Source organism: Podarcis bocagei, assembly GCF_964188305.1.
Source record: "Podarcis bocagei genome assembly, chromosome: 4".
Lineage (NCBI taxonomy): Eukaryota > Metazoa > Chordata > Lepidosauria > Squamata > Lacertidae > Podarcis > Podarcis bocagei.
Genome location: NC_138128.1, coordinates 35088455 through 35102889, shown reverse-complemented (window position 1 = coordinate 35102889; position 14435 = coordinate 35088455). Strand labels below are relative to the sequence as shown.

Sequence of the window (14435 nt, the reverse complement as noted above, 5' to 3'; positions counted from 1 at the left end):
ATTACTAAGCTAAAGCATAATCATAGCATCTTGGAGTCTGATGGTCTTATGCTATCACAAGTACAAGATAATGAAAAATTGGAATTGAAATACAGCATTTCCTCATAGCTTGCAGAGAATGATTCCTAATTATGATCACTTCAACACATTCCACGCAGCAGATTTGGAGGACCAGAAATAGAACAGATGTAAAACTAGTATGTGTTAAATAATCCCAGTGCTATTCTTACCTATTATGACTTTGATCTTTTAATAACTTAAACTACATTTTTAAAAGGCAGTGTTCTCCATCTCTTACATTTATTTCCTTCTGTGCATTAGTTTTCTAAGTTGCCAACTCGGTTGTAGTCTCGGGGCAGAATTCTCTCTCTCTCTCTCTCTCTCTCTCTCTCTCTCTCTCTCTCTCTCACACACACACACACACACACACACACACACACACAGAGAGAGAGAGAACTGACTCAGTTATATTTTTTTTTTTTGTCTGCCATATGCCAGTGCTAATTTGGGGCAGCTCCAGAGCACAGCTGATGTATGTTCATCTGCTCTGATATCATTTAAAACACGCTGCTTGGGTTCTTTTTTCCTGGCTCAAAATGGCATTAAAATGGCATCATTGTAAGGAATTTCCTAATTGCTATTAAGCAGATTTCCAGAGGTGCCATGCTCAGTGACAGTCAATTCTTTCTAATACAGAATATTTGAGGTTCAGTCCTTGTCCTCTGAGATATAGGAAAGACAATTGCCTATGTCTTTGGTGGTTCGTTACAACCAGGGAAGTCAGCACTGGACTAGGTTATTTAACATCTACATCAGATACAGGGAACCTATGGACTTTTAGATGATATAGGACAGCATGCCCAATGGTCAGGGATGATGGGACTTGGAGTTCAACATCAGCTGGAGGGCCACACATTCTCCATCCCCCATTCCTGATCTACATAGCAATCATCTGGATATTTGGGCTAGATTGTTATCAGGGCCATCTGTACCATTAGCCAATGTTAGGTGACTGTCTAGGGTGGCAGAAGCTTGGAGCTTGCAGTTGCAACCCCTAGCTGTTGCTCCTAAGGCCCATTGCCTACCATTGACTTCTGTTGAAGGGAAGAGCTCTTGGCCCCTAAACTATATTTCTGCCTCCGATGCAGTGCAAGGTGCTATCCTGTCACCACTGTGGAAAAAAGATTCAACTGTCAGTCTAGTCAGCTTCTATATGTGGAATGGGGACTAGGTTCCACCTCGTCCTACACTTCAAGCATGATTGTCATCAGTACGAGGATGACATGCAGTTCTGCATTTCCTTTTCATCTGATTCTGGAGGACATAATTGGCTGGATAAGGACTAAGAAACTGAAGCTTAATTCCAAGAAAACAGAGGCGTTTTGGGTGATAGGTGTGCTGCCTTGGCCCCGTGGCAGCAGGTGCCTAGGGCATACTGATGTCACAGCAGCATGTACAAGTGATGTCAGCACATCCTGTAGCATGCCTGAGTAGAATCTTGAAGGCCCCCTGACCCCTTCATTTACAATTTGTGGTTGCTCAGGCACCCAGGGCCCTACTTAGTTGGTGCCCCTGTTGGGTGGAATGGGAGATCTTCTAGTATGGAGTTTCAGCCAGTTCTTGATGGGGATGCACTCCCCTTGATGTATAAGGTTTGCCATTTGGTAACCTTTGATAGATTTTCTGCCCCTGCACTTACTGCTGGAGGCCGAGACAGCAGCTTTGGCCAGCAGGACGTTTGCCCAAGTTAGCAGACCTATTTTTCAAGAGATCAGACCTATCCATGTGAAACAGTTCTTCATGACACTCTACACGAGGCTCTTCCAACATTGAAGCATTAGATTGTAGGATGGAATCAATAAAACAGACTGGCAGTAGTGATTGATGCTGCTGCCACTCTGTTCTGTCGCCATGATACATGAAGCCCTGCAGTTAAGTTGTAGAGCTCATGTTTTGCATGCAGGAAGGTCCAGGTTCAGTCCTTGGCACCTTAGGTATTAAGGCTTGGAACACAACTCTGCTTTAGAGCTTACTGCCAGTCCTGGTTGGAATAGACCATTGGTCATGCTGGCTGGGATTGATGAGAACTGCAACCCCAAATATGTGGAGGACATCAGATTTTGGAAGGCAGACAGATAGGTAGGCCAGTTTTCTAGTAAAGTATATAGCTGCTTAATGTGACCATATTGTAAAGTGTGCCTCAGGTAGTGTTGAGAATGGTTTTTAATTGTTTTTAGTTTTCCCTTAAGATATATTCCTGTTGCGCAACCCCTACAGGAACAACAAGTAGCAAGAAGGCATGTTTTCCCAATACAAGTCCGTTAAAGTCAGTTGGCTTTAAAGGTGGATAGTCATTCTTACTCATGCATATTCTAACACATCCAGTCTGCCTCTTATGGAAAAGTAGTCAAGGTCTGATTTCTCTTAGCGCCTCCAAATCGAACCAGCCATTAACATGTAATTCCTTTGAGACATAGTATGCTCTCTTTAGTAAACTACTTTAAAATTAGATCAATAAATTATGGGGTCATGTTCTGTGCTTCTGCCATGACTTCAGATAGTTTTGTCTGCCTAGCTCTGTCCACCACTTGATGTATAATCTGTTCTTTATCCAGTTCCATTGTTCATGGGTTTGAAGCAATCCAATAGTATGCATATTATACCAAGAGAAGTCATTGTTTTTACCTACTTTCTATTACCTAATGTCAGAGACAAACACAACAATTACTCTCTACAGAGGTAGGGTGGCAAGTGTGGAGGACTAAATTGCTATATTAGTTTTGCGTTCTGAGATTAATGCATAGCCAGATACTCAAGTAATTGGATTTAAGTGGTACAGGTGGGAGAAAAAACAACCATGACCATTGTCTTTATCATATGTATTCCAAGTGCATACTTACTGCTATTATTCCTTTCATCTAGCAGCCTGCTGGCTGACACATCAGTTACTCACCCTTTTTAAAAGGAAGATTTGAATACTCCTTATAACTACTCTTTGCTATCTCAGCTTTCTGTTAGCTTGAAATAATTAACTTGTTACATATGTAGTAATTAGCCTTCAAAACATTTATTTCCATTGCACGAATGTTGGGAGACTTTATTCTTTTATTCTATTGAAATATACTGCTAGCTTGTAACTTATAAATCTTTCAAATGAAGAAGGTAAGGATGCCAAACAATTGCTAAAGTGAATCTGAAAAGTACTGGCCTTTTTTTCTTTTTTCTTGCGTTGGCAGAAAAATTAAAAAGCCACACACCACATTCGTCGAAATCTCAGGCAAGTTCATAGAGAGAAAGGTATATTATGTGTTCAGTCTGATATATGGAACCACAGCAAGGAACAGTGAATAATACTATCCCTCGTTATGAAAAAGCATCCAACCAAGAAAGGCAATGATGGGAGAAAAACGTAATTATCATTGAACTCCTTGCTGACTCCCTTGGTAATTTTAATCTTTGATAGTGGAGTGCATATGGCACATCATAATTTATAATACCAAGTTTTAGGAAGAACAGGTAAAGAGCATTTGTTGTGATAAACTAGGCAAGCTGTATTAATAGTCAGATATAATGCAATTCATGTGAAATATGTTTATATCTGCATAAATTATGCATACTTATTCCTCAGATGTGTATAAAAGTATTTCTGATAGATGTATGGATTCACATAATGCTATGCACTCAGAAACTTATGTATCTACTAGGAATAAATCACTGAAAACACATTAGAGACAAGAGGAATCTTGAATTATGCTCCTTTTTGTGGCACATATTTCTTCAAAAACAATTCCTTCAGACCTGTCTTGTAAATATTAGGCATACCAATCAATTGTTTTATTGCTTCTTAAACCACTCAGAGTTAGCTTCCCATCTGCCATTTCTCATCGCTTGCAAGATCTCCCAAATCCAAAGCAAGCAGGCAAGTATCACTCAGGTTTGCTTTAGGAACAAAAGCAAACTAGGGAGGGAAACGACAAACTTTGCAAAAAGGCAATTAGCACTTCAAGTTGTTGGTACATTGTATCACCCCCCCCCCCGAAAAAGGTTTCTACAGTGGTACCTCGGGGGTTATAGACGTTTCAGGTTACAGATGCTTCAGGTTACAGATTCCGCTAACCCAGAAATAGTACCTCGGGTTAAGAACTTGGCTTCAGGATGAGAACAGAAATCGTGCTCCGGCGGTGCAGCGGCAGCGAGAGGCCCCATTAGCTAAAGTCCTACCTCAGGTTAAGAACAGTTTCAGGTTAAGAACAGACCTCCAGAATGAATTAAGTTCTTAACTTGAGGTACCACTGTACTCATATTCATTCAAAGAGCTGCTCTGAATAGAAACACATTGAAACCTCTAGTATCCTCACAGTCTTAAGAGGGTGGATGGTTTGAAATATAGAATTTTCTTTATTTTTTTACAGTATGCCAAAGCATATTGATTTTCAAAAACATTCCATATTTATGATGTAGAACAATATAAAGTTATTAGTTTGTTGTTGTGTTCTAAGCAAACAACTGCCTGGCGTATTATTGCCAATTTCTTTTGCTTTTTAAAATGATAGCTGTTATAATGAGGACTTAGTCACTAGATCTGCAACCCCTAATTCACTATGCAGGGTAAGATATGCATGAGCTGGATGGGGAAAGAAGTTCACTAGCCTCTGCCCACAGAGTGTGAACAATAGCCCACACAAAGACCCCAAATTGGTCATTTCAGAGGAGAGGAATGCCATCACTTGACAGAACTGGACTAGCACTTGACGGAACTGGACATAGCACTGAGCAGGGGTTTGCCTGTATACAGCTAATGGGATTTGAACTGGTGGCTATTTATTTGGAACAAGACCTTGTGGTCATAGTGGCTAGCTCACTGAAGTAGTATTAGTTATTATTCAATAATATATTGTCTGATGTTAACCCTAAAGCCCCCAGGTGGGCTACAATAATTAAAATTTAATGGCTAACAAATTTCAACAATGCCCTTCCCGATGCTAAAATTCCCCCCACCTCTTACGCACCGTTCTACAGCAGTGTTGTGGTGCCCACTGCAGCACAGCACTGAGTGCAGCCAAACTGGTTGCACTGCCCTAAAACTGCCTCTGCCTCTGCTTTTGGTTGGCCATGGTGAGAAGAGGATGCTGGATAGATAGGCCTTTTGCCCTGATCCAGCAAGGCTCTTTTGTTTCCTTGCTGCATTCTACCAGGGTCCCTTTCAGCCTTCCACTCAACCAGTTCATTTGCTTCCCTCCTGCCCTTAGACTGTCTGACTCCTCTGACCTTCTTGAATTGCATTTGAACATGCCAATTTGCATTCTCCTGAACTTTCCCTCATCTTTCCAGTACCATCTCTGTTCTATGGTGCCAATGATTAAGTTTCTGGGTTTGGGCACTGACTTAATTCAGAGGATACTCAGAATGGGTAAATTTTTGTCTCTATCCCAACTCCAGAAATATTGATGCTATACCAGAGAGTGATATTGGTGCCACACTTCAGTGTCTCACAGAACTCAGTGTCAAAGCCCAGTTCAAGCATTCTCAAGGAGCTCCACATGACTGACCCTAGGGATACATGCAAGTAAAGAATAAGATAACTTCTGTAGTGGGTCATCCATTTTTAAGTGTCAGACTCCTATGATCCTATCTAGCCATTGTCCATCATGTCTACTTCAATTCCCCTGGAATCTACTCTTGTATGTTGCCATCATACTCAAGGAGCTACCATTCACCACATAGCAAAGGTATGTCAGAAAAAGAAGCCCAGCTACATGCCACAGGGAGCTACAGCTGACTGGGAATTCTGGTCACCTGTGCTAAGGCACATGTTTATAAGGTTTGCATATTACATTTGTGGTCTGAACAATAAAGGGTATCCCTTTAAAAATGTAAAGTATGAAGAGGACCAAAGTCATTTGCCTGAAAAGGGTTCCTTGTCCTTCCAAAGAAACTTAATGATAAGCTAACAGGGGCTGATGGACGACATGAGAAATCCAGACTCTATCAAATGCTTGTCCCGCAGTGATGAAAAGTTATGCTTCAAAAAACATTACATCATCTGCAATAATTAAATTAAGATGTGTCTAAGGAGAGAGAAGAGTGGAATGAATTGTAAGAATTAAGGGACTGGCAGGGTGACAGCAGAGGTGGATAGGTATGTATGTATAACAGGAATAGCCTTTGTTGCATAAACTATAGTGTGTGTAATTAAATATTGATTATTTAAGTCTTCTGAGAAGAAACTGTTTAGCATATTTTTTAAAAAGAAAAATGATGCCAGCATTTTATACTTCTTTCAGCCATCATCTTATAATAGTGGACCAGTAAAGTTAAATGATCATCTTCCGTATAATGTTTATTCCTAGTACAATTCCCTTTTTGTCATTCAAAAATCATGTAATGGAACACTGCTATGTGTGTTCTCAGATAATTAGTTAATTCGGAGGGTGTATAGACATGGCTCGCCATGCTTCTCCTTGTAAGTCTGTTTCATGTACCTCTTCAGAGAAAATGAGAGAGATGCATACCACCAGTCAGAGCAGATATTTTGTCCCTGGATTTGCCTTGCTGCCTATGCTCCAGGTGTCTTTTTAAAAACTCAATTGTTTGTTTGTTTTTAAAAAGGAAACTAGGCTAACTAACATTCAGCAAATGTGCCCAGACCTTCTTCATTATACTATGTTTCTGACAAGGCACTTACATAATTGCTTTAGGGTTATGTGCCGAATTCCTGGCTAGTCCTAATGCTGTTTCTCCTAAGAGAGACAAGAGGTACTGATCTCACAGTGTTCAAAGAAATACAGGGGCAGTTCTGCCATGGACTGGAGTGGGGAGCAACTTCCTTTAAGTAGCACCATGAGTGCAACAGGACTTTGTAAAATGCTGGCTTAAGTTCAGGGGGTGGGTCACTTGGGTTGTGCTTTGGGCAGTAAAACGCCTGATGCAAGCACTGATAAGTGGGATTTTTCAGTCCTGCTTCAATTGTAACAAGAGACACAGAACAAATAAGTTTGTATCTCCATTAGCTCTGCTGAATTCTGACTTTGAAATCAAAGTTGCAATTTGTGCCTTAGCCATCCTAAACTGGACCAGAAATAACTGAGCCTTTTCCCTCACTTATAACACTGGAAGCATCTCACCCATGTGATTTGACTGAAGTAGCTGGTAATGGTCTTCCTTGAAATTCTGGAGAAGAGGTAACGACTCTAGGAAATTAACAATGCTGAACAAAAAATAGACTAAAGGGAAGATGAGCCAGCAAGGAAACCTGATGTATTCCTCTGATGACTGGAAAAGAATCAATACACTCTGCTGCTGTTTTGTACCTAACCTTTACCCTAATAACTTGATGTACAAGGCATTGAAATGTGCAGAATATATGTATAATCAATCCCCATAGCCTTGAGTTTGGTATGTACTCTTTCAGCTTTAAGGGGACCAATCTGTTATTTATTTTGGAAAGTTATAATTATCATCGTTAATTGTCTTGCATTTAAAATAAAACTAAAACCATACAAAATAGGCATTCACAGTAAAGGCCCATCTGCCCAGCTGTGAAAGCCTGCTGGAACAAAAATGTCATCAATTGTTGCCAGAAAGTGTGGGTAGTGCACACTTCTCAGTGTCATATCTCAGTGGGAATGCTATTCCACAGAACAGTGGCCACCATGCAAAAAACACTGCTCCAAGTTACTGCAGAATAGACTTCTGAGATAATTGGAACTTGCAGGAGAAACATTGCTGCAGACAGCAGTGATATACTGAGTGTATAAGGGATAAGGCAGTGTCTTAAAGTCATTTGTCTGTTCATAGAATCATAGAATTGTAGAGTTGGAAGGGACTCATCTAGTGCAAATCCCTGCAATGCAAGAATATTTAGCTGTCCTATACAGGGATCGATCCTGCAAGCTTGGCATTATTAGCTCCACACTTTAACCAGCTGAGCTATCGAGGGTGACATTTACTATGCATTTGGACACCTCTTATGTTATCTTAAACAAAGTTTGCATGCTGCTTCCTGACATCAAGGAGCAGGTTTTTGGGCTATGTTTGGATATAGTTGGATGTCATTATGAATCAAGATGGTGAGCTGAGCCTTTGATAACTACATTGATTTGAATCACTGATTTCAAAGCTGTGCTTTCCCTCCCCCCTTAGAATTTGCAACCAACAAGCACATGAAACTGCTAGTAGCTCTAATACCCTGAAATGTAGGGTGCAACAATCCATTACTTGTAAATTCATGTAACAAAATCCCAATAGATATTTCTAGGAAAATCGGTTTTGGGGAGAATAAGACTGATCAAAGAGGCAACATAACACACACACACACACAATTACTTTCTGTGTCACATTTAGGACATAGCTCAACCAAGGCAGCTCACAATATTATTAAAGCATCAGCAAATCAACAATTAATAAAAGGCAGCAGCATTAAACAACTGTTAAAATCCTTTAGCTCAAAACATAGGCCAAATATAAAACAACCAAGATCACAGTGGCTGATTAATGAACAACAGAAATAAACATCAGGGTATCTGATAAGAAGCCTTTAAATTGGATATTTTATTCTCTATGATTATTTTTTAATTAGGTGCTATTATGTCAAAGCATGCATTGGAGAACACCTTATTCTTATTGTCAAGGCTTTCTAAAAGTGTCAAGTTTCTCAGCTGCTGACATGAACAGATGAAGTACTGTACAAGCAACAGTCATAGGTGGGAAGATGCATTGTTTACAAAGCTGCTGCTGCTGCCTATTGTTTACAGGGGATGACCCACCACATGGGGGCGAGCAACAGACCCCTGAAATAAAAAGAAATGTAGCCATGGAGGTAAAGGAAATGTATTTTACTGAGCAACTGCACAGCTGCCTTGATATTTCATTTTGCTGTTACATCGGCTCCACTGCTTTCGTAACCGATAGACTAATGTACTTGCTGTGCAGCCAGCACACACCAGGAGTTCAGCAAAAGTTTACATTCCTTACAACAAGAAATGTTCAGCAGCCCACAAAACCAACCAGTGCTCCATAAACTCTAACAAAACATAATTTTCCAAACCAAAGCACTCCCACTGCTTATACTCTTCAGGCAAAAGAAGTGCTTCAGGTTCAAACTCCGGCATGTACTGCAGAACGACAGGGGTGAGGGCTGTAGGGAGGAGGGCAGGACTTACATTCTCCAAGCAGCAGGGTAGTACCTTTTCCTAGTGCTTGAGGGTGAACTGGCAAATGAGGTCAACATGGTCATCCTCTTGGTACAGACTGACTGCATAGGAACGCACAGCAGGCTGATGCCATTCATTTTTATGTGAAGCTTCTATAAATGGAAGAAACTGGATGGTATCTTTGCCTTTAGAGTGCACTGAAACTTTGTAGAATATAGGAAATTTTATAAACCTCTGTTTATAATGCATGATACAGACATATATTAGGAACACGGGAAGCTTACACCATTCTCACTACAGACCAGCATAGTGGAGGAAAACTGGCATAACTATTAGTCAATTAAAAAATGCACACTGCTAAGCTATGGTGGAAGAGTTTTGTCATGAACTTTCCCCTCCCTCTTTTCTGCCTCATCTTCAACATCCCACCATCAGAAAAAGGACATTGTGACAGGGAAGGAATCTGCAAGCAACTATGATGGGGAAGGGGGAGTTTTATCTCCCAGGGAAACTGTGGATAATGTAAACTCAGAATGATGATAGACAGCTGGAACAGTCAGATGAAAGGAAGAACAGATTTAGGACCTTTAAGAGGGGAATTCTCCCTCTCAGTGTACCCTCCAAATTATCTTAGCCTGCAACTGCTGGATTGCCTAAGTAGTATATCATTCACCTACCATTATGGAGCATATAGAAGTAGAATAAAGGTAACTGTTTAGCCCAGCCATATATATATATATATATATATATATATATATATATATATATATATATATATATGCAGGTTTTGGTGTCTTCGGGTGTCTTCCCGTGTAAGAGTTGGGGTGTCTAGGCGACGTTTCGACGAGGTCTCACTCGTCATCTTCAGGCTGGTGCTTTCGGCTTCTTGTTACTGGAACAGAGCAGGATCTCAGTGTTTGAGTTCCTATAAATACTGTTGAGGGGGTGTGGTGTATAGCCTCCAACGTTCTGGGCAGAGAGGAAGTTCCCAGGTTAGTGTGTCTTTTCTTCTAACCTGGGAACTTCCTCTCTGCCCAGAACGTTGGAGGCTATACACCACACCCCCTCAACAGTATTTATAGGAACTCAAACACTGAGATCCTGCTCTGTTCCAGTAACAAGAAGCCGAAAGCACCAGCCTGAAGATGACGAGTGAGACCTCGTCGAAACGTCGCCTAGACACCCCAACTCTTACACGGGAAGACACCCAAAGACACCAAAACCTGCATTCCTGTACCCGTGAAAATCTACGAAAGCATATATATATATATATATATATATATATATATATATATATATATATGCAGGTTTTGGTGTCTTCGGGTATCTTCCCGTGTAAGAGTTGGGGTGTCTAGGCGACGTTTCGACGAGGTCTCACTCGTCATCTTCAGGCTGGTGCTTTCGGCTTCTTGTTACTAGAACAGAGCAGGATCTCAGTGTTTGAGTTCCTATAAATACTGTTGAGGGGGTGTGGTGTATAGCCTCCAACGTTCTGGGCAGAGAGGAAGTTCCCAGGTTATTGTGCCTTATCTTCTTTTGTTCATTAATTACTTGAGGGATATCTTGAGTGATTTCTTGAGTGATATTCTGAGTACCACTTAGGAGGGTCATTAGGTGTGGATTAGTTGCTAAAGCTTTCGTGTCTTGACCTCTTGAGCTTGTAAAGAGTTTTTCTGAGAAGATGGCTGTACTGCACTTAGTTGTGCTCTGGCTTGGCTTCGTGTATAAGGGCGAGCTGTCCCGCCTGCCAGACATCTGGAAATTAGCCCTCCCCACAAAAACCGACACCAGAACCAGAGGCACACAGAACGCCATCTCCAATCAACCACACCAGACCCAAACCCAGACCCTCTCCACAGATAAATTACAGACACCATCCAGTAGCCAAACCATAGTGGCACCTCCGGATGCTGCACCCCCCTGCAATCCCAACACAGATCTGGCTGGCACAGGGCACAAAACCACAGCTCGCCCTTATACACGAAGCCAAGCCAGAGCACAACTAAGTGCAGTACAGCCATCTTCTCAGAAAAACTCTTTACAAGCTCAAGAGGTCAAGACACGAAAGCTTTAGCAACTAATCCACACCTAATGACCCTCCTAAGTGGTACTCAGAATATCACTCAAGAAATCACTCAAGATATCCCTCAAGTAATTAATGAACAAAAGAAGATAAGGCACAATAACCTGGGAACTTCCTCTCTGCCCAGAACGTTGGAGGCTATACACCACACCCCCTCAACAGTATTTATAGGAACTCAAACACTGAGATCCTGCTCTGTTCTAGTAACAAGAAGCCGAAAGCACCAGCCTGAAGATGACGAGTGAGACCTCGTCGAAACGTCGCCTAGACACCCCAACTCTTACACGGGAAGATACCCGAAGACACCAAAACCTGCATTCCTGTACCCGTGAAAATCTACGAAAGCATATATATATATATATATATATATATATATATATATATATATATATATATATATATAAAATTAAGGTCTCAAATTTGATGAGTTTTTGATGAGTTTAACACCATTATGAATCATTAGCATTTTAAAAATGCATTATGCTAAGCAAAGGACTATTCTTAATATCACTAAAATCCATTGCTGCTTTATAGTTGAAATAATGCATTTTATTAGTATACTGGCTGAGTAAAAATGGGAGTTGGAGTCATATAGTCTCCACTCCACTCTTCTCTTTCCATTATCTCAACATAAATGATGGTGTTAGAGCCAGTGTGGTGTTTAGAACCAGTGTGGTGTAGTGGTTAAGAGCGGTAGTCTTCGTAATCTGGAGAACCGGGTTCGCATCTCCGCTCCTCCACATGCAGCTGCTGGGTGACCTTGGGCCAGTCACACTTCTCTGAAGTCTCTCAGCCCCACTCACCTCACAGAGTGTTTGTTGTGGGGGAGGAAGGGAAAGGAGAATGTTAGCCGCTTTGAGACTCCTGAAGGGGAGTGAAAGGTGGGATATCAAATCCAAACTCTTCTTCTTCTTCTTCTAACTTATATTTCCTCCCAAAATTATTGAGTTGAGGATTATTTGGACCAGCTTTCCACATTCAAGATGTTTTGAATTACAGCAAAGCACTGATGATGGGAGTTATAGTCTAACACAGGCATAGGCAAACTCGGCTCTCCAGATGTTTTGGGACTACAACTCCCATCATTCCTAGCTAACAGGACCAGTGGTCAGGGATGATGGGAATTGTAGTCCCAAAACATCTGGAAGGCCGAGTTTGCCTATACCTAGTCTAACAACATCTAAAAGCTGACCTGGTTTGTCATCAGGAAACCAATATGGCTGGGCAGCAGCAAAAAATATGGATGAAAATAGGGCAATTTGTAGTCATGGGAAGACTTGAAAAGGAACTCCAGTGATGTAGAACTGTATTATTTATGCTATAGAATGGTGCAGTACTGAGGCTGTGCATTCAATTCTCACTTTGAACAATGTCTTTCTTTAGGTAACCCAGTAAGGTGCACCGAGTTCTTCATGTGCTGGAGCTTTACAGGGCATTCGATGATGGGTCTCATGCCCTCGGTGAGTTAGAGACTTCCCCTGTATGTGAAGACAGCCTTTGGCAGATTAAGCAAATAAGACCAACAGTAGGTCCAATGGTCAAGAAGGCATTTACTTCATGTGTTGTAAAGGGAAGTGGGGAGCATGTGGAGGGTTTTCGGCCTGGGAAGGTAGTCCATCTACGAGAAGGAAAACTCTGGTCCTAAACCCCCATTGCCTTGCAGGATAACCTCAGTGGAATAAAAGGTTAAGGAGTAAACCCTACACAGATCTGGAATGGAGTCCCTAAGACAGTTGGATGACAGCTCCTTCTGGCAAATCCTGCAGCCAAGCAGGTACCAATTGTATTACTCTACTTTCCTTTGGACCATATCAGTGCAGGTAGAAATGCAACAATTCAGTCAAAAGCTATGTTATGAAGAGAGCAGACATAAACAGGACCTTGGACAGCTCCAAGCAAGTCCTGCTGGCTGAAGCTCTGCCTTATTACAGTAGCTATAAGAAGATGCTGTCTCATCAGGAAATTAAAACCATCGGAAGCCTTATGTGGGCTGACAAAACCTGCAATGTGTTGAGTCCTCCTACACCACCTGAAGTAGCTGGCAGGTTTGTTCAAGGACTCTTACCTTGTTTTGCAACATTTGAATTCTACATTGCTGCGGAGATGGAGGTACGGAAGGAGCCTCAGCCTCTGGGTTCAAGGATGGTGGTAAGGTTGTGACCTCCAGCTGGGAGCTCCCTGAAAAAAGTTACAAATTGTTCTGCCTTCAAGGAAGCTGCCAAGGCCTCATCCTCATCATAGTTATCCACCAAGCACTACAAGGTCCAGTGTTGTGGAAGGTATGGTTTGGAATGGCAAAAGAAAACATGTCCAGAAAAGGAAGAAGGAGGCTTTGGCACCTGCATTCAAAGCTTGCTGCTCCACATGCTGGTCTTCTGAAATGGTGCTAACAGGTTGAAAATTTGTATTTCTACATATTAAACCTATCAGTGCAAATAATTATGGCACACAGTGGATATAACTGAGCCTTTAGCAATGTACAGTGAGCGTGGCCCAAGCATTGATTATTGGTGTAAGTACTGGGGTGTTGCAAGTGCCTATTTTTGACAATGAAACTTACTGATAAAGTATCCTAAATGTACTTGCAAAGTTGTTGTTGTTTGAATGTGTTTATAAAAGGTTTTCCCACAGCACTGGTGTTGCACTCTACCATTTATCAACAACGAATTATAAAATAAACTAATAAAATAATAAAAATACAATATATCTATTCAAAACGCATAGGAAAAAATGATTATAGAGTACATGAGATAATACAAACTAACCAGCCAGCTGAATGGTAACCTTGGCCCTAAGTTGGTACCATGATCTAAATTATGTGCACAGTAGTATTTTACCCCAATTTTGTCTCCATTTCAAGCTTTCATTGTGCTGTCCTTTGTGTGTTTATTATAAGCACACCACAAAATCTCAGTTAAGATAGTGAACCAATACAGGCAGGCAGAACCATTTTTATTGGCCATATGGAATTTCTCCTCAAGGATTCCTTTACACTGTCCTGGTTGCAGAAAACAAGAAGTTATTTTTAAAAAATTCCACCCTTGGAATTTTATCTGCCTCCATTGCCTTGTTATTTGTGGTGCTTTGGTGGCATATGATCACCTGCCACGAGGAGATGAGCTGCAGTTGTCAGCCATTTATTTTAGGCATTTTACTGTGCTTGATTTGTAGGATCTCAAGTTTTACTAGAAACAGAAAGT

At 41.2% G+C, this 14435-nt stretch overlaps 1 long non-coding RNA gene across 1 annotated transcript in view; it reads left to right on the top strand.

Annotated features, from left to right (window-relative positions):
* Nucleotides 1–13767, top strand: part of LOC308586297 — a 136044-nt gene extending 122277 nt beyond the window's left edge. The window contains exons 4-5 of the long non-coding RNA XR_014007771.1: nt 12619–12695; nt 12899–13767. This is a non-coding gene — a long non-coding RNA (uncharacterized lncRNA). The remainder of the gene's footprint in view (nt 1–12618; nt 12696–12898) is intronic.
* The last annotated feature ends 668 nt before the right edge of the window (nt 13768–14435 follow it).